The 19,382-nt window shown below is 22.7% G+C and overlaps 1 long non-coding RNA gene across 1 annotated transcript in view; it reads right to left on the minus strand.

Moving 5' to 3' along the window:
• Positions 1 to 13,651, minus strand: part of LOC129611762 (uncharacterized) — a 91,827-nt gene extending 78,176 nt beyond the window's left edge. The window contains exon 1 of the long non-coding RNA XR_008697187.1: positions 12,481 to 13,651. This is a non-coding gene — a long non-coding RNA (uncharacterized LOC129611762). The remainder of the gene's footprint in view (positions 1 to 12,480) is intronic.
• Between the last annotated feature and the right edge of the window lie 5,731 nt (positions 13,652 to 19,382).

Consider the following 19,382-nt stretch of genomic DNA (forward strand, 5'->3'; position numbering starts at 1 on the left):
AAGAATGCGAAAAAGTAGAGTTGATCATGTCAACTCTGTGATATCCGTAGAAATATATCCGTAGTTACTAGAGGCTCTTAGCGTATTAATTGCAAAAATTACATTTCGAGTAAATTGAAATTGAATGTTAAATTTTTAAGAAAATTTTTAAAAGATAAAAGCAAACTTATGTCAAAATAGAGTGAAAAGCTGAAGTAAACTAAGAATTTTCATTATTAAACTATTTGTGAATTTCTATGGCGTTAACTTTTGTTTAAATTGACGTGCTATACAACAATAATCGTTTATATAAAGTTTAAATACTGTAAGCTTTATAGTTTTCGAAATATGCCCAAATTATTTTTCAAGATATAACCAAGATGAAGCTGAATTCTAAAAAGTTATACAACTAAAATCAAATTTTACTGGAAAAGTGGCCCCAGCATCCCATTCGTTCATAGAAAATTTTAAGACTATTTTTATAGTTTCCGAGATGTGACTAAATTGTTTACAGAGTTATATGGCAGATATTGTAAGAACATATACAACCAAACAAGGAAATTTTCATGGAATAATTGCTGTACAACTCATTCACTTGTTTCGCACAATTATTTCACTTCATTGCTATTTACTTGACAGTTCCCGAAATCCGATAAAAGAATTTTTAATGTTGTATGATTGTAGAGCTACTCGAACTACTGATTTGATTGAACCCGAAACAAATATAGCTCTTGGGATAACAACTCTCAGCATTTTGTAAAAAATTGGTTAAAGTATCACAATGCGTTTTCGAGCTATCACTTGAACAGATATACAAAATGATGTGTGGGAGGACAAACAAGTTCAGATCGACTCTGAATTCAATAGTGATCAAAAACTTGTGTTTATAACTAAGACTTTTTTTTCTTAACGTGAAATACGATAGAGTGGTAAATTTATAATACCCTTCGACCAATCGTTCCTACGGATATAAAAAATATTTCTATGTATATTACTAACTATATATTCAATGTAAAATGAAGTAATAATTTTTTAAACGTAATTTTAAATGGTTTAATATTTTTCATTATTTATTATTAACTTAAACTAACAAATAATAATTATCCCAAAATTAAGTCTAAAAATCAATTTGTCTTAAGTCAAGCATTTTTAATAATGAAGTTACGTTAAGGCAGTAATTGTTATGGACAAGTAATTACAAATTGTGATTACAAAAACAAATTTATAAATAAGTGAGTACTTATTATAATAGAAGGTTTATTATTAACATGGAAATAATTAATAGGACTAAAATTGGTGTTAGTAATAATTGAGATTCTAAAATTTATTTATAGATAGATTGCATAAAAAGATTGCTACAATAATTACAGCAGTAATTCAATAATTCTCCGTTAGAGTGAGCCTGTACTCAAAATTGATTATAATTTATAATTACTTAACTAATATACAATTAATTTTTAAAGGTCACAAATAAAATATATTGTTCTTATATTAAATCCAAGTTTAATAAAGTTATTAATAAATTACTACATTTCTCTAAATCAAAATGAAATTTTGCTTTTTTTTTTTACATTCACACAGACCAACAGTGTAATTAAATTATTGTTAGCAATATTAACGAAAAAAAAAAAACAAAATTTCATTATTATCGAAGAGCCATAACATAATATTTATGTTACATGTATAGAATAATAATAAACAATAATCATTGATTATATTATTGACAAATTGATTAATAACATACATAAATACATGTCACTTATCTGGCAAACATACACACACTTGCTTACTTGTAATATTTTATGAAATTATTTAATAAAAATTGTGTCGTTAATGTTCTTCGAAAAAAAAAGAATTATGGTGAGTATGTACTACTGCTGAATACTAAATTAAGTTGTTTTATTAAATATATACACATACATGTGTGTTAGTTAGCACTTGTATGTCAATCATAATTTCCTTTAAACGATGTTCGAAGGAAAATGTAGCTATAATCTTAGACGATGCTAAATATATTAATAAAAATTCAATAATAATTTAATTTTCAGGAAATTTTATAAAGAAAATATATTTTTTCTTTTCAAAACAGTAAAATGAATAAGAAATAACAAATGTCAAGTAAATATACTTGACATTTGTATATCTTTTGGTGTTCCGATAATCATAATTAACAAGGTGGTAACAATTAAAATTACATTTAAATAACAATTAAAATAAAGCTGGCAATACTTTTGGATTCTCTTTTAAATAACAGAATTTGGTTAATTTATTAAAACGAAAAATCAAAGCCCATTTAGGGATAAATTTTGAAATAGCATGTACAGTTGTAATACCATTTATGTCTAATATTTATAATGCGTATTTTATAATTAACAAAGACAAATATGCGTATGTAAGCGTATACCGTACTCGTATATGGAGACTTAAAATGTGTTTAACAATAAAATTTTTAAAGGCTAAAATTTTTAAAAAACAAAAAAAAAATTACATGAAGTTATTCCAACAAAATTTGAAAATATATGAATTAAATTTAAATTAAAATATTTCGTGTCTGTATTTAACAAAATTAAATTTTTTTTAGTTTGTATTGCCCAACAATATTAATTCCACATATATTTCTAATGAAAGAAGAATGAATATTTAATTAAGAAACTGATATTGTATCGTAAATCCTTATATGAATAGCAAAATTTGTATAATGAATACAACCAGCAAGTATAATTTCTCAATTATTTGAATAAATATAATGGATTCTCCTTTGTTTTTTACTGCGAGCATCCAAATTTAAATCAATTACTTAAAAACGACTTAATTTATTTGTATTAATATTTTTGAGTATCTAAGAAAAGAAGGGTTGTTATAACCAACGAATTTCGGCCAGAATTTTTACTTTAAATATTAGAATAAAGAAAAAAGTATGATTTTCCTGTTCTAAAGCATGGCAGCCGTTAACATATGGTTTAGGGTTGCATGTCAGGCCGTGGAATAAGATATTTCGTGTACTTAAAGGAAACATAAAAGTGTTTGAAATTTGATGAACCTAAAATAAAATTTAATATACCCCAAATTCGTATTTCAATAAAACAATAGTATTAAATTTGTATTTTAATAGGACAATAGTCTAAAAAGAGGATTAAGAAACCTCAGTACACAATCTGGTTCATTGGAGAAAGAAAACACTGAGGGATTTGTTCTAATGGCTGCGGAGTTACGGTCTCCCGGGCCTCATAGGGAACTTCAAGTTTATAATGAAGGTGGAGCCCGAGCGGGTGTTATAAGGCATGCCCCGAATTTAGAGAAGAGGCTCAATGATTCCTTATAACGTGACTACGTTGCACCCCAGTTATACAAATTTACAACCTACACATCTAACTTAAAATAAGTAAAGATGAATGTATAATATTCCTAAAATTTTTCAATCAATAACCCCAGTCTCCACATATGAATCAAATCAATCATACTTGTAAAGTTTGGTAAACAAACTAGTAGGAAAACAACATTAAATTAGCTCCCGAAACCAAATAAAAACCCCGATAAACTTAAAAGTTTACTTACTATTTTAAATGTTATTATCATTATAACATTCTTAAACTTGAATTAGTTTTCGGAATTCTTCGGATTCTTAAAAATTGTTAAAATTTGTAAAATAAAATGACAAAAATTATGAAATTTGTATTTTTAATGGGCATTAATTTTTTTTAATTTAGGTTGAAAATACATTCACATGCCCTATCCTAAATTATTAGCATGTATACGGAAATTTGATCGAAAAGGTTTCACTTCTGTTATAAACAAAAATTCCAATTCTTAATTTCTCCATAAACTTCTGATTTTTTTTTAAAACGGTTATTTAAATTAAGGTATTTAAGTTCTTGTTTTTTTTTTTTAATCAATTAATAAATTTAATTAATTATTTCCTATATAATTAAAGTTTATGATTTCAAAACATGCAATCATTCTTCAAAATTTTATTTTAAAATTTAATTTTCAAACTCTAAATTAACAATTTATTTTTTGTTTTATTAAAAAATTTACAATAAATAATAATAAACGCGAATATGCCATTATATATTTACAAAAAATATATTTTTGTATTATTTTCAAATAATTCAAGAATTTTTCATAATATAAAAAGTAAAAAAAAAAAAATAAATCATAAAAGGTAAAAATTAAAATAAAATTTTAAAATGGATTAGGACAAAAGTAGAGCACCTACAACCATAACTTGTATATATATGAATATATATATAAAAAAGACCACATACATAATGTAAGTATGTACTTCATGAAATCATTAAAATTTTTCAAGAAACTTTTAGTTATTCAAAGAATTCAATTCTAATTTTAGAAGCTACCCGAAAGCTTCCCCTAAGGGATCAATTATAACCAATTATATGTTATTTTTAATGCCTTTGCGTGAATTTATTTGTACACTTACATACAAATATACAATATTATAATAATACACAAAAAAAAAAACATTTCTATTCTTATGTATTTATAAAATCTTTGTAAAAACGCCCATAGCCTATAAATATAATTCAAAAATTACGGATAAATCTTTATGGTGATTAACACTATTTTTTTTTTGGAATTTTGATTGAAAATTTTTATTTTTTTTTATATAAAAAAAAAATATTTTTTTTTTTTTCAATTTCCAGTTGTTGACCGCAGTTCTATTAAAATAATTTTTACTTATTACTTATTTCTTTTATTAAATAAATAGATTGAAAATCGTGCACATCAAATCAATTGAATCGTTGAAATTGTTATTGAAGAGAACAATAACAACAACAAAAACAAAAAGTAGAATAATTTTAAAATAAAAAAAAAAATTTTATTTTAATTGTAACGCTGCTAAAAAATTCTTTAACCGTTGAATAAATCAATGTTGAAAGTCATTCAGCATAACTTGATCTTCATCACTTTATACAGTGTAAAAAAAAAATTTTATTCTGTACTGGACAAAATTTACGGTATTGAAATGCTCTAGAGAGAGGAAAGAAAGAAACGCTACCATCAAAAGAATTAGTTATTTACCGTAAAGCTATGATAAGTAAAATCAAAAAAATTGTAAAAAAAAAAGTAATTTTCACTTTATTCCTAAAATGTTTAACGTGCTCAAAAAGAAATGGCATAATATCAAAAATTTTTATTTTATACTGTTATACAGTACACGCGTACTTATACAAGCCATGCGTCAAGTTAATTTGGCCTAAAAAAAAGCGTGTTTAAGAATTCATTTTAAAATTCATATATGTATGTATTTTAAATATTTAAAAATTCTTGAAAAAAAATTAAATATTAATTTTCTTTCAATATATTATGTATTGTGCTCAAAAATTATAAACAACAACTTTGTAGCATAAATTTAAAAGTGTAGGCTAATGAATCAGAATAATTCGGATTTCATTCTTTTACTTAGTTTATTTTTAAGTATCACAAATGAGATTCAATTAGTAAATGTAAAGTATATAAAAAGAGTGCAAAGTGATTAACAACAAGTGATAATTTAGGTACTTTTGTTATTAGAACTTGCCGGAAATAAAATTTGTATTAAAAAGAAAACAATTAAGTGAATCAATAATTAAGTCAAAATTAGCAGTTATTCTGCAATTCTGTATTACCTCTAATTTACTTCAATAAAATTCATTAATTTGTTTTTTAAATATGTAGAAATTTCTCAAATTCTTTATATCAGCAGGCATTCTTTGGCTCTATTTAAAGGTAGGCTTGGCAAGAGACAGATGCAAGACAATGTGCAGAAGACAGAATTTTTTTTTTAATTATAGGTGACTAAAGGATAACAACCAGTTTTTATTACGAATTTGTGCTTCAATTTTATTAAAATAATTAATAGTAAAATTTGTTATACTGTAAAATAATTTAAAGTATATTCAAATTTAACCCCAATTTTTCGAGGAAAAATTTGATTTTTGTGCGATATTTTGTTGATTTTCAGGTGTTACTTATTGAAAAATCTAGTTGAATCATAATGAATTTAAAAAAATAGCTAAAAATGCTTTAATTTTATAGAATGAAATTGCAATAAAATAACTAATACTAGAAATTTGTTGCACATATAACCAAAATAATGATGAATTCAATGCAACACGAGGGAACTATAGTTTGATCCGTAAACATTTAATAATTAAAAATGTTGATAAATATGCCTATATAGTTTTAAACAAAATTAAATTGCCGAATTTATATTAAATAGGGCTTGTAAAATAAATAAGCACGTACAATTGATATATGTGTACCATATCTGCACTGCTAGATGATTTATATACAATTATACAAAATTTTAATTTAGAAGGACCAAATTAGTTTTAATTTCAATTTCATACAAACATACATAAATTTTCATCATCAATTTTTGTCTAATAAAATATTTTTACTTATATCAGCAAAAATATACATACATAAGTAGAAAATACAATTTAATCGACCGTGAAATAATCCTCTCAAATGAAAATAGTTTGACCCTAATGAAATTCGATGGTAAGTGTATTTAGAATTTTTATATAAAACAGAAAAGAAAAAAAGTTCTTATATTTAATGTCATATTAAAAGCGAAACGGTAATAAACTGTTTAATAGTAGCAAAATGTTGAACTAAATAAAATGTCATATCTTTTCAACAATAATTAGGCTAATAATTAATAATGTCACCGTATGTTTACCGTTCAATATGTAATTTCTAGTTGAATAATTCGTACATGAAATTCTCGCTTTAATAAAATTTTGTTAGCATTTCGCCTTCTAATTAAATCTTCTTGAAGAAAGAATTAATTAAAATATATAAAGAGTGCCGATGTGGGAAGTACCATGTCTTAAGCTAAAATTAATTTTTAAAAATATCAAAAGTCAAGATTATTAAAAAATTTCCACTTTTTGATACCTTAAATTTCCTCTTCATTTAAAAGAACAATAAACAAACCCGTTATGTGACATATCAAAGAGTGACACACTGCGCAATTTTATTAACGTTTGCGCATGATAACGGGCACGTCCATGAATATACAAGATGAACCTAAAATTATTTGTCTCTTTTATCCGTTTAACTCAACTACATATTAAACAATATGGAAACCCTTTTACTCAAATGTCAATTCACAATTTATATAAACCGTAAGAGCATTATAAGCAATTACGTACTCAATAACAAGTTCAAAAAAAACTCATAAACTTTAAGTAGTTTATAACAGTTATAAACTGAAGTGTGTATGCTTAAGAAATGTGAGGTTATGAAAGATTTTGTTTGTGACTACTTAAAATTTAAGAAATAGCTGTTTGTCAATATTTCTATTTTATTGACTGGGTAAGCAAATTATTGTTAATTTTTTTTCTTTTTTGTAAATTTCACCATTCATTTCGTGTTTTTATTTTTTAATTTGAGCCAAAGAAAATGTCATTCAAATAAAAAAAATTTCTTGAATGTTTTCTTTATTAATTATCTTCTATTTTATAAGCAACGCTTCAAGAACCTTTTCAAATTTTTAAATATTCTTTTATGCTCTTTGTAAATCTTGTTTTACAATTTGTATTATAGAGTCAATTAAGAAATTTTTGTTGTTAATTTTATTGCTTATTCACATTTAAATTCGTGAAGAGAAAAATTAATTAAGTTTCTAAATTTTTGTAAAAAATATTTCAACAGTTTATTCTAATTATTAAATTCTTTAAAAATTTTCTTAACAATTCAAAAAAAAAATCATATTTATGTTAATTAATAATTAATTCAAGAACCAATGCCATTTATTAACTATCACATGAATAATTTTACATGATTGAATTCATAGACCAATACAAGAGTACAAAAATATAAATTACATTCTCTAGTGTCAAGAATATTCTAAGGCTAATAATGGTTATTCTCATTTTTATTATTCTAAAGGTAAAATTACATTTTTTCTCAGAAAAGTCCCATTTAATTAACTTTTATTTTAAACTACATATTTAGGAAAAACTATACTAAAATGCTTAATGTCTTTTTAAACCCACAGATCAATAGTTAAAAAATCAACTACTTATACTTGACTTCTTTAAAATGCTTAAACACAAAACAATCTCCTTTTTAGAAATGTATGGAAGAATTTATATTGTATTCATGAGTCTAGTATAAATTTTCTAAGGTGCATTTTCATTCCATTACTGTTAATTACTTTTTCCAAGGTGTATACAATAACAAAAAAAAAATAACAGAGTTTTTCTCAATAGAAAAACTTTTACTTAATAAATTTCAAAATGTAAACAAAAAACCAAATAAGTAAAAAAAAAAAAAATTTGAAAAATGCGAAAATCTTTTCAAATGAGATTTTTAATATTTAAGCACACATACTGGTGTACACAGGTGCATAATATGCATTCATTCTATTTTGTATACATGCAGGCATACAATATGCATATATAAATACAAATACATAACGTATTGTACATAAATATGCAGAAAAACTGAAGAAATTCAAATAAAATTTCGAGGATTAAAAATGCATTTTTAAACAACAGATAGAATTAAGAACACGAAAACGTGTTTTAATTATAAATGACCCACCTATATTTTAGTTCCCATTTTATATAGAGAAGCGTAAGTTTATTTAGTTTATTTCTCTAAATTATTTAAATTACTCTTTGGTATAGCTAAAATAAAATGGAAACTATGTCCTATTTTACATAAGATATTGCCTTAACTTGGAATATACATTGATCTGAACATACAAATAGATGGAACTGTATACTACAAAATTTACTCTTATCCAAAAATAATCTTTACAAAATTATTTTTATTTTAACGCAGTTCAATGCAATTTAATAAAGTGACACAAGCCTGGTTATCACTACCGAAGGATCACAAGACTGTCATAAAACACACTATCTTTAACATCTCATCCAACCCCATACACTTGCTCTGCCCCACGTGGCCCGTGCAGTCCGACCTAGAACCGGAAACTCTCAGCGATAGTGAAAATAGTTTCCCTCTTATTAATTCCCCGACAGCTGTGGCACGTCATACTGAAAGGCAACCCCAGACTAGCCGCATGCCAGGCAAAGTATTGAAGGGCAATCCTAGAACAGCCGACCCGAACAGCCATTGTCCTGTGCAGATTGCCTTTAGACCGACAATGGTCTCCATCTGATTTCTCTTACTCTTACTGATAGGTTTTTGAGAAGCTGAAAATGTGATAGTTTTACATACTCTTGTGTTAGAAGATAAAAACCATGTACCAGAAATAACTTAGCCATAAAGATAACAATTTGGCGCCCCTGATATACAGTCAGTATTATAGTTTTGTGCATAGAATTATTGTGATTAAAAATCATATTTTAGAACTGTTGATTATATTTTTTAAAATTATATTTTATTAAGGAAAATTTTAAAATTTAAAACACAAAAAGATTAATTTTTATAAGTAAAGCTTTTTATAAATTTGCGCCAAATTTTTAAAGGTTATGGTCCTGAAAATATTTTGAATAATTATATGTGTGTGTATATTATGTGCACAAGAAATTCGCTTTTGCCACAAAAAAAAAGCATTTTGAAATATAAAATTTTGCGCCATCTGAAAAAGCTTAATTATTTTTATAAAACAGTTACATTTTTCTTTTTTGCCTCAAAATATTTTTTTGCAAACTTGATAGCTTTTTTTTTTGTTTCGAATTGAAAATGTTTAAGGCCCTTTACAAAAAAAAACAGAAATAATTAGAAATAATTATAATTTTTTGGATTACTGTAAGAAATTTACATTAAGGATTTCAAAGAAATCGGACTGAATATTATAAAGAAGCAGGAAATTTTAATTAGAATCAAAAATCACTCAATGTTGGTGTATAGTTCATTAACATAGCGCTTTAATAAACATGTTGGAGCGAATTCAGCATACAATAATTGATGAAAACACTTAATTTCCTTATAAGAAAATATTTGAATACTAAGTTGATAAACATTGTTTATTGTTTAAGGTCTTAGATCTTTATTCAACTGAATTTTATTAAAAATAAAAATTATTAAATAAAAGCAAACATTATTTGCAAATTCTTTTAAAAATAAACTGTTTAAATAATTTCAATTTATTAAAAAAATATTAATAAAATTGCTTTGTTAAATCTTAAGTTCGTTTCCTTATATATACAATATTAAAATGACAAAGCTTTTTTTCACAGAACGAAGATGTACATAAGCACATACCTACATATAAAAGGTACATAATCAACTTTAATATCAAAATACCTTTAAATGTCAAAAAATAGACATCTGTGTGTTAGGCATGCGTTCTGTTTTTTGTATTTTTCTTTTCTTGTTATAAATTTCACCAATATTGTACTAATTTTCTTTAACTTTTAGAATAAATTCACATACATTCATATACAAAATTTAAGTTTGACTTATATATACTTAAATATTTAATAATATAACAGTATAGATTTAACTAAATGTAAATGTATGTGCAATTGTATACAATATATAATTGAAAATTATATGCTTAGTGGATAACTTAAAAATAGCATTTACTTGAATTTATATATAGTATGCACAATAAAAATAAAATTAATCGCATAAGCACATTCGTGCAAACTATATTTACATACATCCATATACGTATGTATGTACGTATACAAAATAAATAATAAACAAGAACAACTTAATTGAATCTTAATTAAATTTGTTAGCATGTTGCAGGTGTAGTGTTGTGACGTATGAAAAAAAAAACTAAATATATGTATAAGCATATGTATATGCAAATATACAATGTCCGAGAATTTTTTTATGTTCAAATTCATTAAAAAATTTTATGAAAATATTTTGAATTATTTCATTTTTTACTACTTTTCTGACACATCTTTTTAAAACGTTATTTATTTATTTATTTTTTTTTAATGGGGAGCTAATTTTTGTTTTGACCTTTCGGATAAGCCTTTACGATATTGAAATTTTTTAGAAATAAGTGCTTAGTAATTAATTATCAATTATTTGTTGATGTTGCTATTCGATAATGTGAAAATTTATTATGATATTATGAGAGAATATACGTTATACTATACTAATATGGAGGAGTGTTTTCAAAGCCTTAACACAACTTGCAATTTTGAAGTATTTATAACATTAAGAACAAAATTTAATCAAAATTATTTTCAATTATCTAAATATCAATACGCACCTCCATTATTCCTTCTAATCCATTAAGGCAAACATTAATCTCATCGTTTAATACAATTTTTCACAAGAACACATAATCTAATCCAACCGCGTCTGATCAAAGGAAGAATAGCAGCATTAAAATGCTCTGATTTCATATCCTGCTATATGAACTGTCACGAGCCTTACACGGGTACATATCTAAGTATAATTTTATGCAAAATATATAATTTTTTACGCAAATAGAATTTTAGCGCAATAACATTAATTCACTGTTATATAATAGTGTTACAACTGCTCTTAAATGGAACACAGCAAAGAATCAATCAACAATTCGACGATCGCTCAGATTTATTAAAATGTTTTTATATGATATTTCATATTTATGTGCACATACCTTACGGAATTTGACTGTTAGCCCTTAAGTTAATTCTATTGAAAATTGCTTTTGAATTTCTACTCATTAAATAAAATGGATCAAAAATAAGCTGGCAATTGTTTTTATTCCAAAGTAAAAGGAAATGTTATAGTACCATGCAACATAAGTTTTCTGAAGAATTTTCCTTAAAAAGAGCCTTACATGAATGGATTTGACAATGTTCTATAATCATAAAGATATTATACTTAACTATTAGAAGAAAAAAATTTAATCTTTTGTTAAAAACTTTCATACAAATACAACAAATTCCAATTGGACGCTACATTATAACGTAACATTTTTTATATAAGTATACTTATAATTCGAAGTTAAAATTATATTAGATTTAGTTCATCAAATCCAAGTTCCAATACAAAATTATGTTGTAATTAGATATAAATCAAAATTTTCATTTCAAAATTCAACAATTTTCAGACCAAACATTACCAATTCTCAAAAATTTGTTCAAGAAAACCAAAATCACTTTATTTATATATCAAATATGTTATAAAAGTGAATTTTTTTTTTGCAATCATCATTATTTATAAAAATTTATGTTCAATACACATATGTATACCTATATACATGTATGTATTTTACATTATTGTAAATTATTCATAAAGTACATATTTTAAGAAAATTTTCAATAAAATATTTTTCATAATAAATTTTTAATATAACATAAGCACAAATGTACATTTTTGTACTAATGTATTATGTATGTACAATGTATATATAAATATATAAGTATGCACAACAAATGTTATTATTACAAGAATGTAATTTAAATTATAACATCAGTATAATGACGTGATTCAATATTTTATAAATAACATAACAGTACATATATGTACATAGGTATACCGTATGAATGTACATACATATATTTACATAAAATATAGGGTACTTATACAATTAAATATCAAAAAATTATTGTTTATACTTACCAAAAATTATTTTTTATTACAAAATATTATTTTACATATATGAACACATATGTATGTATGTATATATCGATAAGTAGTTATATTATTATAGTTTTGTCACTGTGTAACAAACAGCCTGTTGTTTGTTTTATATTTTTTTTTTTAATTATTATTTATGTATTTATATATATATAGCTATTATTGAGGTGATGGATAAATTATTATTGAATAATAAAATAATTATGTATTACTTATCAATTTTTTTTTGTTGTTGTTTTTTTGATATCAATAAAAATTTAATATATATAGTTCTAGACTCGCTAGACTCTAGAGTGTTTACAAAAAAACAAAAAAATAGAAAATTTTAATTTTAGGCTTATATTTTGTTTTTTTTTTTTTATTTTTTATTGTTATTAGTGTTTGTTATTACGAATTTTCAAAATTTAATAATGGATTTTCACTTTTTTTCTTTCTAAACGATCCCACACATGTTTTATTTTAAGAATATTCAAAAAAATTTTTTTTATTTATAATTTTTTTTTTATACTTCTTTTACTTTTATTTTTCTAAACGCTTCTTTAAAAAATTATTTATGAAAATAAATTAAATAAATCCTAATTTCGTTTTTTTATTTGATATTTTTTATATATATGTTGCATGTATATATGTATATGTATATTTTAGTAGATGGTAGGTAGGTTGATATATAGGGTATATATATACATATGTATGTATGTTATACACCTCTATTTATATTCATGTAAGCATATATTTGAAATTTTCACAACCGTTCAAGGTTAGTATAATTTTTTTTTTTTTGTATATTCTGTTTTCTATTTTATTATATAGTTTCTTTGTATTTATTTATTTAAGTTCATTTAATATGTTTTTTTTTTGCAAAAAAAAATTAGTATATTTTATGTTATTATCAACTGATATAATAAAAATATATTTATGTGTGTATGGTATGTAGGAAATTTAAATAAAAAGAAAAATATTTATTTGAAAAATCTATTAGGGGAGAGAGAATCTTTTTCATTACTAAATTTGCTGAGAATTTTCATTCTCTTTTTGCAATTTCAATTTTAATTTTGTTTTTTTCAATTTGTGATGTGCCTTTATATCATTTATATTTATTTACTTTTAATATACTTAAAAATCTATTAGGTACATACATATATATATAAACAAAAAAAAATATTTCTTATCAACATTTGACATAAAAGGTTACCAATATTGTATTACACTTAATATTATAATATAGAATTGTAGAACAAAATAAGTAAATTTTAAATTTTTAAAATTTTAAATATTTTTTTTTTTTTGATTTTTGATTAAAAATTTGAAATTTTATTAAATTATTTAATATTTAATAATTTGTATATCATAGACATTTTTATTTATACCACATATTAATATAATAATTTTAAAAATATAGTTAACACAATATTTAATTTATTCTACTATAATATATTTATTAGGTAGCTACTTGTATATAGAAAATTTTCGTTGACAATATTATTTTACAGTTAACTAGATTATATTTAATATACACATAAAATATACTTACATATTATGTATATAATCAAATGTATATATATATATATACATACGTATGTATGTAGATAGAATTTTCAAATATAGATTTTACAAAAAAAAATTTTTTCTCACTTATAGAACAATTTAATTATATTTTTTTTTTCGAACAAAATTTTAGTATAATAAAATAAAATATTTTTTTAAATTATATTTATATTTTTTGATAAAATAATTAATTTAATTTTAAAAATATTTAGAAAAAAATTATATTGTATGTAGCCACAAAATATATTTTATTTTCTCTCTTTTTTTTCTTCTTTTTAGTATACAAACTGTTATATTTAGGTATTTCGTATAATTTTTTATTTTACATAGGTTTTTACTTAAATTTTTATACGAAAAAAAAATTATAATTCCAAAATTTCTTTCTGAAATTTCTAACTTTTATAATTCTATGAAAGCATAGCAGAAAAAAACAAAACAATAATAAAAATTTTTTTTTCTTTTTAAAATTCACAAAATTTACACTTATTTTTTGGTCAATATTTTAGAAAATTTTTCATTTTTGAGTTTAGTATAGATAACACACTAAATAAATACTTAGCTACTTTCATTATTTTCATATTATTATATTGTTTTTATAAATGACTTAAATAAACATTGACACAATTTTTTTTTTATACACACATTTTTATATTTTATTTTGAATATTATTTTATTTTATTTTAATTTTTTTTGTTTTTTTTTGTCAGTGAAAATGTAATCAGAGATAGCAAATAAAATAAAAAAATAATAATAATACTTTTATATTAAAAAGTAAATAAACTGTACAGAGAGAGAAGAGCTTTTTAATATGTAATTTGACAGCTGCCACAAATTAATATTATACACAAATTAAATTTACAATATACATATACATATATTTTTATATACAATGTATTTAGGCGTATGTATACTAAATGTAAATATATTTAATTTTTCATTTATTATATACCTTAATATATATACACGCATAGAAATGTATATATATATATATCATATATATTAAATGATTCTAAATTGCAACCTTTATATTAGATATACACATATATTTTTTGTAGTGTGTAGGGTTTTGTATTTTGTTGTTTTTTTTTTCTCGTTCTTCTTTTTTACTTTTGACAATTTTCAATATTAAATTTTATATGATTGTATTTGTATATATGCATATATCAATGATATATATACATTAGTTCTTAAATATCATCCGCCCGCTTATCAATAATAATAAGAAGAAAATTTAATAAGAAGAATAAAAATTTTTTTTTGTTATTATTACCGTTGATTAATTGTAATACAAACACAGTCACATTTTCGTTTAAATTCAATATTATTGTTATAAACGCTTATTATTGAATTAACTTGAATAAAATAAAGAATATTTTTGTATATATCGAAAAGTATGTAAGAATAAAAAATTATTAAGAATTTTTTTTTTATTTATAAAAAGTCAAAAATTATACGTTCACACTTAGTATACAAGTTCATACATCAACACAAATATATTCGTATAGGTTATATTTGTTATATTGTCATATTTTTTATATACATACACAATAAAGCAGAAGCGTTTTTAAAAAAAAGCTTTTCAAAAAAAAAAAAAAACACAGAAATGTTTCAAAAAATTCAAAAAAAAAAAAACACAAAAGTTTTTCACGTTCAAAAACAAAAATCGAATATTTTCCACACGGCGAATCTCTTCAAAAAAAAAAAAATAAATAAATAAATTAAAAGAAGAATAACAAAAAATTAAAACAACAATATTTTTTTTCTACTTTAGCGACACTACTATCTATAACGTTCAAGTACATTATTTCAACTGAAGAAAATTTATTTTATCTTCAAAGTTGCCAGCTACAGTTATTTTTATTTACATACCTACATAATAATATTTTTGTTGAAAATTTTATACAAATGAAAACCTGGCTACATTTTTATTTTTATTTTTTGTTTGGCATCATTTTATTATTTTCTTTTTTTTTAAATGTACACGAATTGAATATTACAGACAAACTAACACGTATAAAATTTTAAGCATATTTTATTATTATTATTATTGGTATTTTTCATTTGTATGTTAAAATGTTTTATAGTTTTACATATTATTATAAAGTGAAAGAAGATTCGAAAAAAACACAACACAACAAAACACAATAATAATAAAAAAAATTAAAAAATAAAATGTAAGAAAAAAAATAAGGAAAAATGTAAACAAAAATTTCCTCTTCCTCTTCATTTTCTTCTTTTGTCTATCAGAAAAACAAAAACAAAAATAAAATAAAAATAAAATAGTTAATTGAGGTTAGTTTAATTGAAATTTCAAATACTCCAAATATGAGTATGTGTGTATGTTTATTTGATATCATGTATAGTTTAGTTATTCGCCGCTTGCTTATAGCGCTTATTACGATTTTTTTTTTTTGTATTGTATGGCACATCCAGTATCCATTCATGTTTTGCATTCACAATATATTATATTGAGATTTGCATTGAGTAAATGCAAACGGTGTATTCTTATTTAAATCTGTATTATTCAGTTATATATTAAATATACATACATGTATACAAACATACTTATAAAAGAAAATGTAAATTACGATATTAAACTTTTTTGTACTTATTTTTATTTGGATTTTTTTTTAATATCATTATTATCATCATTATAGAATTTAAAATGCATTCAATTACACACACACATATGTATACGCAAACTTAAGCATATATAAAACATTTTATTATAATTGAACAAAAATCCCACGTGTTTTTTACTTTTTTTTTCCTTTTGCTTTTTGCTTTTTGCTTTTGTTTTCTTGTACGTATAACGCATACATACTTATTATCATTAGAGATATAATGATTATAGTGATAGCATGCCATTTAAATATGTATTTGCATATGTTTATAAATATAATATTTATTGTATGAAAGGTAAAAATGTTGATATACATTTTGTTTTGTTTGTTATCAATATAAGTAGATTATGTATATGCAACAATGTTATTAAGCTGCTTGTGTATTATGAATTAAATAAATGCAATAAAAGATTTCCGTTTCGGAAGTACAAACATAATATTATTGTATACAAATGTGAGTATGTACATTATGTGTCAATGGATATGAAAATGAGTTGTAAATTCTAAAAAAAAAAAAAAAAAAGAGAAAAATTTATGCATCGTAATTGAATGGAAAAATAAATTTTTATTTTTTTGTCAATAACTTTCTTTTTAAAGCCATAAAGATTTCATTCATAATGACATCAATTTATTATTAGATACTAAGTAGCTATGTATATGAGAATTTGAAGAGACAAAACAACATACATACAGATGTATGTTCGTATCTCACCTTGTCAAAAGCTGTTGTGGAAATTTCCTATGATTGATTTTACATTTTCACAAGGTTAACAAGCGCTTTACATTTTAATATTTGTTCACAAATTGAAGAAGTTTCGAATTGTTATCGAACTTTTAATTAAAATGTTCCTAGCGTGCATTGTGTTCCTAACTGCATTGGGTACTTACATACATACATTCATGCATTTACATATCCATATATAAATGTTAGCGTATACGTATTGTTGTTACGAATTAATGTCCGCTTAATATTCCAGATTATTGTGCGAAAAACATAAAAGTCGCACTATATCCGAAAATTTGGAGTTCTATTTTCATATAAGTACATACGAGTATAAGTATATGGGTGTGGCAAAAAGGAAAAATTGCTAAAGTTCACTAGTGCTTATTTTCATGAGGGCAAAAATAAAAATTTGCATTATTTTATATTCTGTTTTTTATTTTTTATTTTTCTGAATTGATAACAGGACCAGAGTTCAAAAACTGTTATTCGCATTGTGAAGTTTATTTCTACTTATTATTGTAATTTATGACATTGATTTTTATATAATTACAAGTAAAAAGACTTTTGCCTATTTTCGTAATTTTCTTTTCTTGTGGTTATTAAAAAACTAACACCGCTTTTTCCAAATTGTTTCGTACAAGTTCTACGTTAGACATACGATAAAATTTATTTAGGCTTTTATTTCATATTTGGATTGTTAGTTATGTTAACTTGAAGTAATTTTTGTTTATTATTCCTGGAGCATGTAAGAGGACTGTGAACAAAATTTAATTTTGAAATAAATACGTAAACTAAGTTTAGCTATATGGGCTAATTATGTTGTAAAATAGAAATTTATATTTTGGCTGTTTCCATTTTAGCCATTACCAGATACTTGTAAATCTTTCATATTCTGGTTTATTATTCTGCATATGGAAATTTATTGATAACCAAAATTTAACCATTAGGAAAAGTTGTAGTAACTTAATCAAAATAAATGATCAGTACACCAAATTTTTTTCGAGCATATAGGTTTGAACTCGGACATTGACAATATTAATTATAGCATAGTTATTTTTCGCTAAATTTGATTATTTTTTGTTGTCACAAAATATTTGATAATAATTCCCTAAAATTCGGTAAATTGATATAAATTTGGTATTTAATTTGATATAAGCTTTAATTCTTAGTAAATTCGACAGTACTAATAAATAAATTTAAAGTTCGATTTAAATTTATTAAAAAAATCAATATTTACTTTTAATAGGTATGAATGAAAACTAATTTACATGTAGTGTAAACATATACAATATTCTTATGAGTAGAATAAAATTACAATTTAAATACAATTTTTTAAATTATTTGATCATTTTGAATTTAAAAATAGTTTTTCGGTTTCCTATTATATTCGGTGTGTCATTTCACTTTTTAATATATATATATATAATTTTGTAAAAAAAAATATTCCAGTGTTAATTATTTTTTTATTAGTATGTATTTATTATATGAGTTGATTGACTGGAAAATAAATAAAAAAAAAAAATTTACAATTTCATTCGCTGATTCATTAAAATTTTTTTTTTGGGTTTTAATTTTAGTAAAATTCAGTAAAAATTGGACTTTAAAATTTTTATTTTACTTTGATTCTGTAAAAATTTTCAAACAATGCATACTTACAGGCGTTTTTTTTTAATATTAGTAATTAATTTATAATAAATTCAATTCAAAAGATTTTAAAATTTTTTAATTTTCTTTAAAATTTTTATAATATTCAAAAATTTCCTCTTCAAAATTATCAATTTTAAATAAAATTGTATTTAATAAAAAATTTTATTCAAATGCATTCGTCATGAATTCGTTTCGGTTTTAGTTTTATAATCTTATAATAATTAAGTAAAAAAATATATAATGATTTCCGTATATGCATAAATTAATTCAGGAAATTTTTGTTTATATAAATTGCATGCCAAAGTATCAATATAAAAATTTTTAAAATTATTGAAATAATATAG

The sequence above is a fragment of the Condylostylus longicornis genome, unplaced genomic scaffold (genome assembly GCF_029603195.1).
Source record: "Condylostylus longicornis isolate FDR11 unplaced genomic scaffold, ASM2960319v2 ptg000055l, whole genome shotgun sequence".
Lineage (NCBI taxonomy): Eukaryota > Metazoa > Arthropoda > Insecta > Diptera > Dolichopodidae > Condylostylus > Condylostylus longicornis.